Source organism: Hemiscyllium ocellatum, chromosome 36 (assembly GCF_020745735.1).
Source record: "Hemiscyllium ocellatum isolate sHemOce1 chromosome 36, sHemOce1.pat.X.cur, whole genome shotgun sequence".
Taxonomy (NCBI): Eukaryota; Metazoa; Chordata; class Chondrichthyes; order Orectolobiformes; family Hemiscylliidae; genus Hemiscyllium; species Hemiscyllium ocellatum.
In genome coordinates, this window is record NC_083436.1 from 41,725,257 (window position 1) to 41,737,850 (window position 12,594).

The following is a 12,594-nucleotide window of genomic DNA, read 5'->3' on the forward strand; positions in this document are numbered from 1 at the left end:
GTGCTGTAAGGAGAAACCTTTCCACCCAGTGAGGGTATGGAATGCACTGCATGGAAATATGGTAAAGGCAGGTTCAACTGAGCCACACAGTGGAGCATTGCATAGCAACTTTGTGCAGGGATATGGGGAGAAAAGCAGAGATTGGCACAAGGGATTCAAACTATGCAGGCAGAGGGGCTGTGTGGACTTCTTTTTCCTCTTCATTCACATGATCTGGGGATGACTGGCCAGGTCAGTATTCATTCCCCATCCCTAATTGCTCTGAGAGCAGTTAAAAGGTGCTGTGGGTCTGGAGTCACCTGTAGGCCAGACCACGAAAGGATGGCTGTTTCCTTCCTTAAAGGACCTTAGTGAACCATTTGGGTTATTCTGATAATGAACAACGGTTTCACTGTCATCATTAGCCTCCGAATTCGAGACATCAGGATTCAAATTCCACCATCTGCTCTGGCAGGATTCAAACCAAGCTTCTCAGAACATTACCAGATCTCTGGATAAACAGTCTAGCGATAATATTAAAGGGCCCCCTGTGACATTAACATTTAATGATAGTGTTCCAGCAATATCTGATACGGGGACACATGAAAGTTTCATGGTGATCTATACATTCCAGATGATGAACACTAGCATGTGAGTAATTAGCCCATGACTTAACTTGTCCATGTTCTGTCGTCAGTTCCTGGGATGAGACATTCCATTACCCCTGTGAACCTGGTTACTTTCAGGTCAGTTAACTTCAATGACCATTTGGAAACATGCCAGTTACGAATGCCTTTTCTCTCTATTCCCAAGGCTTTGAAGTATAGTCGATGAGATTTTGGTGAATAACATTATGACAAAATCTCAATTTTGAAATTATGAGTTGGCCTCTAACATCCAAGAATTGGATGCAGGAAGTGAGTCACAGCACTCATTCACAAGAGAACACACCCTGTCATGCAATGGCCTTGTCGTTACTTACCCATCAAACAACTTCACAAAAACAGATTACCTGGCCAGTATCTTACTGCAGTTGTGGGCTTTTAGATTAGACTTGCGACAGTGTGGAAACAGGCCCTTCGGCCCAACAAGCCCACATCGACCCTTTGAAGAGCAACCCACCCAGACCCATTCCCCATCATTCACTCCTGACTAATGCGCCTAACACTATGGGCAACTTAGCATGACTTTTGAACTGTGGGAAGAAATGGGAGCACCCGGAAGAAACCCACACAAACACGGGGAGAATGTGCAAACTCCACACAGACAGTTGCCCAAGGTGGGAATTGAACCCAGGTCCCTGGTGCTGTGAGGCAACAGTGCTAACCATGCTAACCACTGAGCCATCGTGGTTTCTGTATGTTACAACAATGACTTCAGGAAGTACTTCATTAGCTGTATAGTGTCTGAGATGTCCTGAGGTCATGAAAGATGCTATTTAAAGGTGATTCTTGGTGTGCAATGCTTGACAATTTAAACCATAAGACTATAAGATGTATGAGCAACAAGTAAGAGATTAGCCTTTCCAATCTGCTCCACCATTCAATGAGAGCACACTGATCTTCAATCCTCAACTCCACTTTCCTGCCTGTTCTCCATAATCCTTGATTCCCCTTACTGGTTAAAAATCTATCTATCTCAGCCTTGAATATATTTAATAATCCAACTTTGACAGCTCTCTGTGGTAAAGGAGTCCACAGATTCACTACTCTCTGAGAGAAGAAATTCCTCCACAACTTTGTCTGAAGTATGCGATATCTTATTCTGAGATTATGCTCTCGTCCTAAATCCTCCTAACCTACTAAACCTCTCTTCATAAACCAAGCCCTCTGTAACTGGCAGCAGCCTGGTGAACCTTCTCTGAACTGACTCCAATGCCACTATATACCTTTCCTTTGATAAGGGGATTTCATTCTTGAATAGGCAAGATCAGTTCTAAAAGTGATTTGAAAGTGGGGTGGCACAGTGGCTCAGTGGTTAGCCCTGCTGCTTCACAGTGCCAGGGACCTGGGTTCAATTCCAGCCTCAGGTGACCGTACTGTGTAGAGTTTGGACATTTCTCTGTGTCTGCGTTTCCTCCCGCAATCCAAAAATGTGTAGGTTAGGTGGATTGGCCATGTTAAATTGCCCCTAGTGTTCAGGGATGCATAGGTTAGGTGCATTAGTCAGGGGTAAATGTAGAGTGATACGGTAGGGGGATGGGTGGGTTACTCTTTGGAGGGTCAGTATAGACTCGTTGGGCTAAATTGGATTTGGGGGATTCCATGAAAAATTGTAGGAATGCTAATTGCTGCATAGCAGAACGAGTAGGCATTCAGGTCACATAATGAGTACACACAAACAGGAGTTAAGCTGTTTCCCTTCCAACTCTCAAGGTCTGGGAGCAACCTTCAATCAAATCTTTGAAAGTGCAGAAGCAGCAACAGCAGCAACAATTTCCAGGTTAGTCAACCAATTAATGGAAAAGTGCTTTTGTTTCAAAGCAGTTAAGATATTTGATTATCTTCATGTCATAAATGGATATTACCTTACTTCTAATATTTTTGTAATTTTCTCACACAGATTGGTATCTCTTTGCCAGGCTGTCCCTCATTCCATTTAATTCTTGCTGACTGGCCAAAATAAACATGAGACTCAACCCTATTCAACATGCATTAATAAACAATCATTCTGTACAACTGTGTGTGACAGAGAACCGTAAGGAAAGAGCTATTTCAGGGATAATAGGAAGGCTAATATTTCCTCAGTAGGTTGCAGCCTAAAGGCAGCTATTCCCCTTTTATTTGAGAAATAATGTGATTTTAGTCTGGCTGAAAGTGCCGACTATTTCAATTTCTATTTGGAAAATAAATGATTCACTTTGGACTGACTGAGCAGCCTATCTGTATTTGACTTTCAAAGAAGGACTTAATGTTATTGAGAATGGCAAATGTCAATAGTTTTTTCAGAAGAATAACTCGAGTGAGCTCCTGACTCATGTGCTGGTGTCTTATGAGCATATACATCTTGAAATATTACATCTGGACAGTTCCATTATTTCTTTTCTGTCATGCATTGTGGGTGCTACTACAGTGAGTAACTAATGCACAGAGTTTCCTGTCTTTTGTTTCATCAGTCTAACATAACAACATTAACTTGACTGTTCTAGAGACCTCATATCCTGTTGTCCCAGACTCTCCTGAGGATATTTCAACCTTCATTAAGTCCTTTTTGCCATTGTACCCTGCGCTCACTGATCTAGTCCAACAATGCCTTGATTTGAAAAATCTCACCCTTGCTTTTAAATCCCTTGTCCGCTCCCCTATCTTCAGTTGCACTACCTGTAGTTTCATGAAATTAGTACCTGACCATGGTTTACAGAGCTGTGGTGGTTATTTCTTCCTATATGGCTTTGTAGACATGGACTGTCCACAGCAGAGACCTCAAGGCTCTGGACCAGTCCCACCAATGCTGCCCGTGCAAGATCCTATCAATCCATTGGGAAGACAAATGCATCGACACCAATGTCCTCGACCAGTTCAACATCCCCAACAACGAGGCACTGACCTCCCCTCCCCATGATTGGCTGTGATGGGCTAGGGGTAAAAAATGAGGTCTGCAGATGCTGGAGATCACAGTTGAAAATGTGTTGCTGGTTAAAGCACAGCAGGTTAGGCAGCATCCAAGGAATAGGAAATTCGTCGTTTCGGGCATAAGCCCTTCATCAGGAATTGAATCAGGAATAAGCCCTCCTGATGAAGGGCTTATGCCCGAAACGTCGAATTTCCTATTCCTTGGATGCTGCCTAACCTGCTGTGCTTTAACCAGCAACACATTTTCAACTGTGATGGGCTAGGCACATCTTCCCCATGACCGACATAAGACTCCTCGAGCAGGTGCTCTCCTCCCAGCTCCAAAACGGCAGGTGAGCCCCGGGTGGGTCGGAGGAAGTGGTTCAGGGATACCCACGAGGCTTCACTGGGGAAGTGCATTCCCACTGACACCTGGGAACCACCGTCCCATACCATCCAAATTGGGAGAGGAGCGTCCGGGAAGGCGTCAAGCACCTTGAGACTTGGGAAAAAGCGGAAGCCGGGCAGAGACAGGGAAAGGAGCGCGCTGCTGCTCCAACACCCCACCTACCCCCGCCCCGTGACCACCACCTGCCCCAAGTGTAACACAGCCTGCGTTAGCTTCATCAGTCTGTACAGCCATCTACAGACTCACCCTGACAGTGGAAGAGAGTCATCCTCGGCTGTGAGGGACCTCCGATGATGATGAGGACTGAAAGGGTTAACAGATATCACACAATAAGGATCTGAAGCAGTGTTCCTGGGAGAAGCTAATCAATGTGTGTGTGTCTGCTCTTCCCAGAATGTTTCTCTAGCTGTGGTTTAGCCTGATGCTCCATAGGACACTAGCTCGGTCTCTCTGATGTAACAGAACTAGCTGTTCAGTAATATGCGATAAACTTATTCTGTTGATCAAGACATTCTGCCAAAGAATTCTCGTTGGCATCCTTCTCCATGTGGTCTTATTAACTTAGATTAATACCAAGAAGTGATGGTGAATTCACTCGAGGTGTTGACGGTTGTTCTAGTGGACACTATTACATCGTCTGAGAATTCTGTGTTCCCCCAATTCTGATCTCCGCCATTGTAATCTCTTCATGATTGCTTTGTACTGTCTTGGTCCTCATTTCTGGATTTTCTCCTCCTTCAGCTTGTTTCCTAAACCCTGCCAATTTGCCTGAGCTTTGTTTACCTGTCCCTAGGGTGACAGGCTCAGTGTCACGTTTTGTTTGAAATTGCCCTTGTGAAGTTCCTTTGCCTGTTTGACCACATCAAAGGCCAATACAAATCTACCTAGCTATTGGCAGGACACAATCCCTTCTGACAAGCAACAGATAATCCACAAGCAAACCCCCATGCACTATTTTCTTGCTATCTTCCTCCATTTCAAATGTTAATTGAAGATTCTCTTGAGAAGCTCAATGGACTCCGTCTTAATTAATTCTTGCCCCAAGGCATTCTGTGCTCCAACGACCAACAGCAGACAGGAATCAGTCCTTGTCTTTCTCCTCATCCTCTTAGTGACATTTTTACATGAATGGCCTAGATGTTCAGCTATACAGCTTCCTGATCCCAATCCACCCCATCGCCACATCCCCCCAAACCCCCAACACCACCTCCCAAGCCAGTACCTCACTTACTCTCTCACTGGAGTGTGAACCAATTTCCAGCGACTAACAGACCTAGTGCAGATAGTGATGGGTTTGGACATGGTTGGTCAGCTTCTATGTTAAAAATCCAAGGGACAGTTTCACCTCAAGATCTGAACTCACCGATCTTGTTCTTTCATTCAATTGTGGGACATAGACATCACTGACTGGCATCTATTACCCATCACTAGTTGCCCTAGAGAGGATGGTGGCAAGCCGTCTTCTTGAACCATTACAGGTAGACCCACAATGCTGTGAGGGTAGAAGTTATAAGATTCTGACCCAGTGATGAAGAAACGGCGATGTATTTCCAAGTCAGGGTGTTGAATGGCTTGGAAGAGAACTGGCAGGAGGGAGGTGTTCCCACGTATCTGCTTCCCTTGTCTCTCAAGATGAAAATGGTCCCACATTTAGAAGGGGCTGTCTAATGCAGACTGCCTGATTTCAGGTTATTGTCAACTGTGGTTCGATTGACAGCACTATTTATTCTGAATCACCAGGTTCCAGACTCAAACATCACTCCAAGGCTTGAATATAAAAATCAAGACTCACACCTAGGGCAGCACAATACTGAGGGAACATGGCATTTTGGAGTTGGAGTCACTTTCAGCTGAGATTTTAAACTGAGAGCCATCTGTCTGTTTGGGTGGGTATAAAAGATTTTTTGGTACTGTTTTGAGCAAGAATAGAAGATTTACCCCCATTCTAAGATGATAGTGCCATAAGATATAGGAGCAAAAAGAAGGCCATTCATCCCATCAAGTCTGCTCCGCCATTCAGTCATGGCTGAAAGGTTTCTCAAACCCATTCTCCCACTTTCTCCCTGTAACCCTTGATCCCCTTGACAATCAAGAACCAATCTATCTCCATTTTAAATATAGTCAATGACCTGGCCTCCACAGCTTTCTGTGGCAATTCATTCTCATAGTCAATCCTCCAGGTCAACATCACAAGCTCCACCTTATCAAGTTGCTGCTTGCTGTGTACAAATTGCATGCTGCCTTCCCGACATGACAATAGTGACTGCATTTCAAACTGCAGTAACTGTACGGCACTTTCAGATAACCAGTGGTCAGGAACGAACTTTACAAATGCAAGTGTTTCGTTCACTGTGCATTTGAAATATCCAAAGGCGGCTTGTCAAAGGAAAGCCAGGAAATTCAAAATAAAACCAAACATGAGTTGAGCCAGTCTGTCCGTCTCAACCAATGAATGGATGTTGCATTACGGGAATGGCTATCTATCTGAAGGTGACGGTTGTAAAAGCATTCAGACCGAAAGGCAGATTGTCTGACAGATGGAAATTCACCTTAAAGTCTTCCTTACACTGAATTTCAATGAAAATGGAAGTTGACTTCTGATTTCACTTGGCTTCTGTGTTTTCTTTCTCGTGTTGAATAAGATGGGAAAATATTCTCACCAATATGATGGGGTAATGAGCTGTGTCAGAATTCTATGGGAGATTTGATCCTTACGAAAATAAAAAAGCCAAAGGTAAGGAACTTAGTTGATGTATTTCTTTTCATCTGCACACATTTTAAAAGGAAAGGTGACTCTTTATCTCGCACAACAAAATCTAACTCAAGCTTTGTGGGGTTTCTGTCTCATGATGGATAGCATAAGGCTGCAGCAGTGCCCATTACTTGACTAGTTGAATGATGAGGGTAGTAGGTTTGTGATTCCCGATTGCCATCATGACATTGCTGGTGAATCATTAGCGGTGTCCATTGTTCATTAAAATGCATCTGTGTCTGACAACAACTTACTTCAGCTCAGTCCTGAAGGGCACTTTCCTCCTTTTGTCTTCGAGTCCTTGTCTTGATGTTTGCAAAGGGATGTGATGAATCCAACGCAATCAATCCACATTTGGGAGTTTAAACATCGAGAGCAACTTTTTCACACAGAGGGTGGTGTGTGTATGGAATGAGCTGCCAGAGGAAGTAGTGGAGGCTGGTACAATAACAGCATTTGAAAGATATCTGGATGGGTACATGAATAGGAAGGGTTTAGAGGGATATGGGCCAAGTGCTGGCAAATGAGAGTAGATTAGGTTAGGATATCTGGTTGGCGAAGTTGGGCTGAAGGATCTGTTTCTGTGCTGTACATCTCTGTGACTCTATGACTCTAAGAGGTATCCTTTCATGAAGTGTGGGCATCACTACATTTGTTGCCTATCCTTGACCGACCCTGAACTGGTTTGTTCGACCATTTCAAGACCAAAGATGTGCAGGTTAGGGTGGATTGGCCAGGCTAAATTACTCATAGTCTTAAGGGATGTGCAGACTATGTGGGTTAGCCATGGGAAATACAGGTATAGGGCAGGGGTAAGAGTGTCTGGGTGGGATACGCTTCAGAAGGGCCGGTGTGAACTCGTTGGGCCGAATAGCCTGCTTCCACACTGTAGAAATTCTATGATTCCATAATTTCAGAGGGCAGTTAAAAGATAACCACATTGCCACAGATCTGGACTAACTTATAGACGTCAGTGATGGCAAAGTATTGGAGAGGATTCTGAGAGACAGGAATTATGATTAATTGGAAAACCATTGTTTGATTAGAGATAGTCAGCATTGCTTTGTGAGGGGCAAGTCGTACCTCACAAGCCTTATTGAATTCTTTGAGGATGTGACAAAACACCTCGATGAAGGTAGAGCAGTCGATGTGGTGTACATGGATTTTAGCAAGGTGTTTGATAAGGTTTCCCATGGTAGGCTCATTCAGAAAGTAAGGATGCATGGGTTACAGGGAGATCTGTCTGTCTGGACACAGGATTGGCTGGACCATAGAAGACAGAGGGTGCTGGTAGATGGAAAGTATCCAGTCTGGAGCTCAGTGACCAATCGTGTTCCACAGGGATTTGTTCTGGGACCTCTGCTATTTGTGACTTTTATAAATGACTTGGATGAGGAAATGGAAGGTTAGTCAGTTTGCTGATGACACAAAGGTTAGTGGAGTGGTGGATAGTGTGGAGGGCTGTTGTAGGTTGCAACGGGACATTGACAGGATGCAGAACTGGGCTGATAAGTGGCAAATGGATTCAACCTGGAAAAGTGTGAGTGATCTATTTTGGAAGGTTGAATTTGAATAAAGATTACAGAGTTAAAGGCAGGATTCTTGGCAGTGTCTATGTCCATAGATCCCTCAAAGCTGTCACCCAGGTTGAGTGGGTTGTTAAGAAGGCGTAGGTGTGTTGTCTTCAATTCGTGGGGGATTGAGTTTAAGAATGGTGAGGTTATGCTGCAGCTCCTGAGGATGCTGGTTCAACCACACTTGGAATATTGTGTTCAGTTCTGGTCACCTCATATAGGTAGGACGTGGAAGCTTTATGGAGAATGCAGGGGAGATTTACCAGGATGCTGCCTGGACTGGAGGGCATGTCTTATGAAGAAAGGTTGAGGGAGCTAGGACTTTTCTCATTGGACCGAAGAAGGATGAGAGGTGACTTGATAGAGGTGGACAAGATGATGAGGCATAGATAGAGTGGATAGCCAGAGACTTTTTCCCAGGGTGGAAATGTCTATCATAAGGGAGCATAATTTTAAGGTAATTGGAGGAAGGTTTAGGGGTGATGTCAGAGGTAGGTTCTTTACTCGGAGAGTTGTGGGTGCTGGCAGTGGTAGTAGAGTCAGATACATTAGAGACATTTAAGCGACTCTTGGATGGGCATATGGAAGATAGTAAAATGAAGGGTATGTAGGTTAGTTTAATCTTAGAGTAGGATAAAAGCCTGGCATAACATTGAGGGCCAAAGGGCCTGAACTGTGCTGTACTGTTCTATGTTCAATATGAAAGGCAGACTTCCAGCAGGAAACAGAGTTTTTTTAGTAACAATCATTGATGATTTCTGGTCGTCACTGCCAGAAACCAACTTTGTGTTCTATATTTTACTAATTGAATTGAAATCTCACAGGCTGCTGTTTGAGATTTGAACCCATTTCACCTCAGTATATCACCACTCAAAATTACCAGCTATTAACATTACCACTAGCATCTGTCTCCCCCCAAGCTATGAGAATTGTGACTAATTGTAGCACAATTTATTGTAAATTTATTTATCATGAGATGCGATTTGAATCTACTGCAAGCCAATGGAATCCACATACTGTGGGGGTGGTTGGTGCAGAAGTTAGTGTTCCCTATTGCCACAATGGGTATATTCACGGACTGTAGCAATTCAAGAAAGCAGCTCACCACCCTCTCTTGATGGCACCTAAACATGGTCATCGAATCAAAGAATCCCTACAGTGGAGAAACAGGCCATTCAGCCCAACAGATCCACACTGACCATATGCATAGCATCTCACCCTATTCCTGCAACCCAACACCTCCCATGGCTAATCCACCTAGCCTACACATCCCTGGACACTATGGGTAGTTTCCCATGTGGCCAATCCACCTGACCTACACATCTTTGGATTATGGGAGAATGTGCAAACCCAGCACAGACAGTTGCCTGAGGCTGGAATCGAACCCAGGACACTGGTGCTGTGAGGCAGCCACTGAGCCATCATGTTGCCTCAAAGAGTCAACCACATTGCTGTGGGTTTGGAGTCACATGTAGGCCAAACCAGGAAAGAATGGCAGATTTCCTTCCACGAAGGCTCTAATGAACTAGATGAGCTTTTACAACAATCAACAATGGCCACCATTAGACTAGCCTTCTTTAATTTTAGGTTTTTTTACTGAATTCAAATGTCACCATCTGCCATGGCAGGATTTGAACCCATGAGCCATAATGTTAGCCTGGGGTTTTAAATTACTAGCCCAGCGATCTTATTACAATAAATGTTGGCCTTGACCATCCGATAGTGTGCAAAGAGAAGACAACATCCCAATCCTCCTCACCTCCCTCACCCTTAGGAGGCTAAGGCTTCCTGACTTCACAATTTTCTGGCTACCTCAATACAGTGGGAATGCCTGTAATCCCAGTAATGACCACAGGTCCTAAATGGTGCCAATGGGACTACCCCGCCGGTCCATCTGATTGGTAGATGGCTCTGTAAGTCAGGGTTTCTAACTGAGAAAAGAGCACAAGTCTCAACAAAAGTGCTGCTCCCAACATTACCATGATCACTGGCAGACATCAGGACTAGGGATGGACTCCTCTCACCACACCATCACTCAAATTTTCAGTGGGTACTATGGTACCCCTCAAAGCCAACCTTTAGTGATACACTTTTCCCTGAACTCATTTGAAGCAATTATTGACTTTGTCTCATTCAGGTCAAAATGTATTGACTTTTGGTGTAACCAAATGAAGTGCAAGACTTGCACTGCATTTATCATTGCAATACTTGATTTTGAATGCTCCAAAGATGATTTAGACCCAAACAACTCCCTTCCAAGCTCTGCAAAATATGTCAAGAAGGCACCCTCCCAAGGTAATTATGGATAGACAACAAAGCCTGGCCCTGCAATATTCCTCACATCCCTGGCACAAGTTTTCAGAAATTGTCCTGCCTCAAGGTTTCATCCAAAGTAATAAAGAGCTTTATTAAGGAGCACTAACCAAAGGAGAGGCAAGTTTTGGTGCTTGTGATAACACAAAGATCCTCCAAATGGACAGCTGAGTTGCATCCCCATATTATGTTCGTGTTGGTGATAGCAACATCATTAGCACTTACTCTGAATGCAGTTAAACCCTGAGGAGAACATTGACAATCTTTGCAAAGTGGTCTCACGTTAGGCAACTTCAACATATCAATCAATGGCATTCCACTGCTTCCCTTATGTCTTCAGTGCTGACGGCAATGTGTTGACATTGACAGTAGTGCATGGCTAAACCATCTCGAAATAGGTTCAAGTGTAGATGTTATATGCATTCCTGGTGCCTGGCCACCAAATCAGGAAAGGGAATAATGCTTAATGAACAATAATGAGGATTGGACTTTCAGTCAGGGTGGGGAAGAGAACATGGGCTTAGTTCCAATTCCCAAGTCCACACACCATGCTTTAGGTCCACCCATCATAATTTTCAGAGTTACAGCCAGGGAGCTGCATTGTTATCCAATCAGGGGCAGCAGATGAGATCTTGATGCTGAAGGTCCAATGGGAATCTCTTCACCTCTCAGTGATTGGTAGCTCCAATGGCTGAGGGGCTGTGCCCAATGTGAGGATATATTGAGAGAGAGAGAAAGAGAGAAACAGACAGACAGTCAACAGAAAGACAGAGGGGCCAAAAGACCACAAGAAAAATTAGACCATTCAGCCCATGAAGTTTGCCCCGCCACTTTATCATGATTATTATGTTTCTGAACTCCATTTTCCTGCCTTCTCCCCCTGACCTTTGATCCCTTTATTAATCAAGAACCTATCTTTGTCTTACAGACACTCAACAACTTGGCCTCCACAGCCCTCTGTGGCAGTGAGAGAGTCCGAGAGATACATTGGCAAGTGCTTTTTTCATTGATGTGAACTATGAAGTAAAATGATGTGTCCATGAGTAAGACAATATAGTTCCTAGTGCTTTTTGAATATCACAACAAAATAACATGCTCAAGGTTCTAACTTGGCTCCCTCTAACAAGGAGCATATAGGACTATCCCTGGTGAAGAAAGGGACGATGAAGGGCTGGGGACACTCAAAAGATAACTTGTCTTTTCTCTGCCCGTTAATTTTTTTCCAACTTTACTAAAACAATTCTTCTCACAATGAAGTTACAAAGTTAAGGCTCACATAGTTAATCTATTCCAAATACAGATATAAAAATAATGGAAATGCCTGTGGTATCTGCTCAATCTCCTTTCCGTCTCGGACTGTCCTCAGTTCAGATATTTTGTTTGCAGTTTTGGTCGCCACACTATCAGAAGGATGTGGAAGCTTTCGGACGAGTGCAGAGAAGGTTCACCAGGATGCTGCCTGGTCTTGAGGGCATTGGCTATGAGAAAAGCTCAAAGAGAAGAGGATTGTTGTCACTGGAAAGATGGTGGCCGGGAGGAGATCTGATAAAGGTCTACAAAATGATGAGAGGCATAGATAGGGTGGGTAGTCAGAGGCTTTTTCCCAGGATTGAAGTTTCAAATACAAGTGGACACGGGTTGAAGGTTAGAGGGAGAAGGTTTAAGGGAGATGTACGAGGGAAGTTTTTCATGCAGAGAGTGGGAGAATCCTGGAACGCACTACCAGAAGGGGTGGTGAAAGCAGGTATGTTATCAACATTTAAGAGGCATCTGGATGGTTACATGAATAGGGAGGGAATAGACGGCTATGGAGCAAATAAAGGCAGGAGGTTTGTTTTTAGTTTAGTTTAGAGCATGATGATCGGTACAGGATTGGAGGGCCAAAGGGCCTGTCCTTGTGCTGGACTTCTCTTCTGTTCTTTGTTCATAATAAATATGCAATTGGTTAAAGCCTTGAGAGGAAAATTCTACAGGATAATGTTCAGAATATTATGAAAATTATTATCACACCATTAC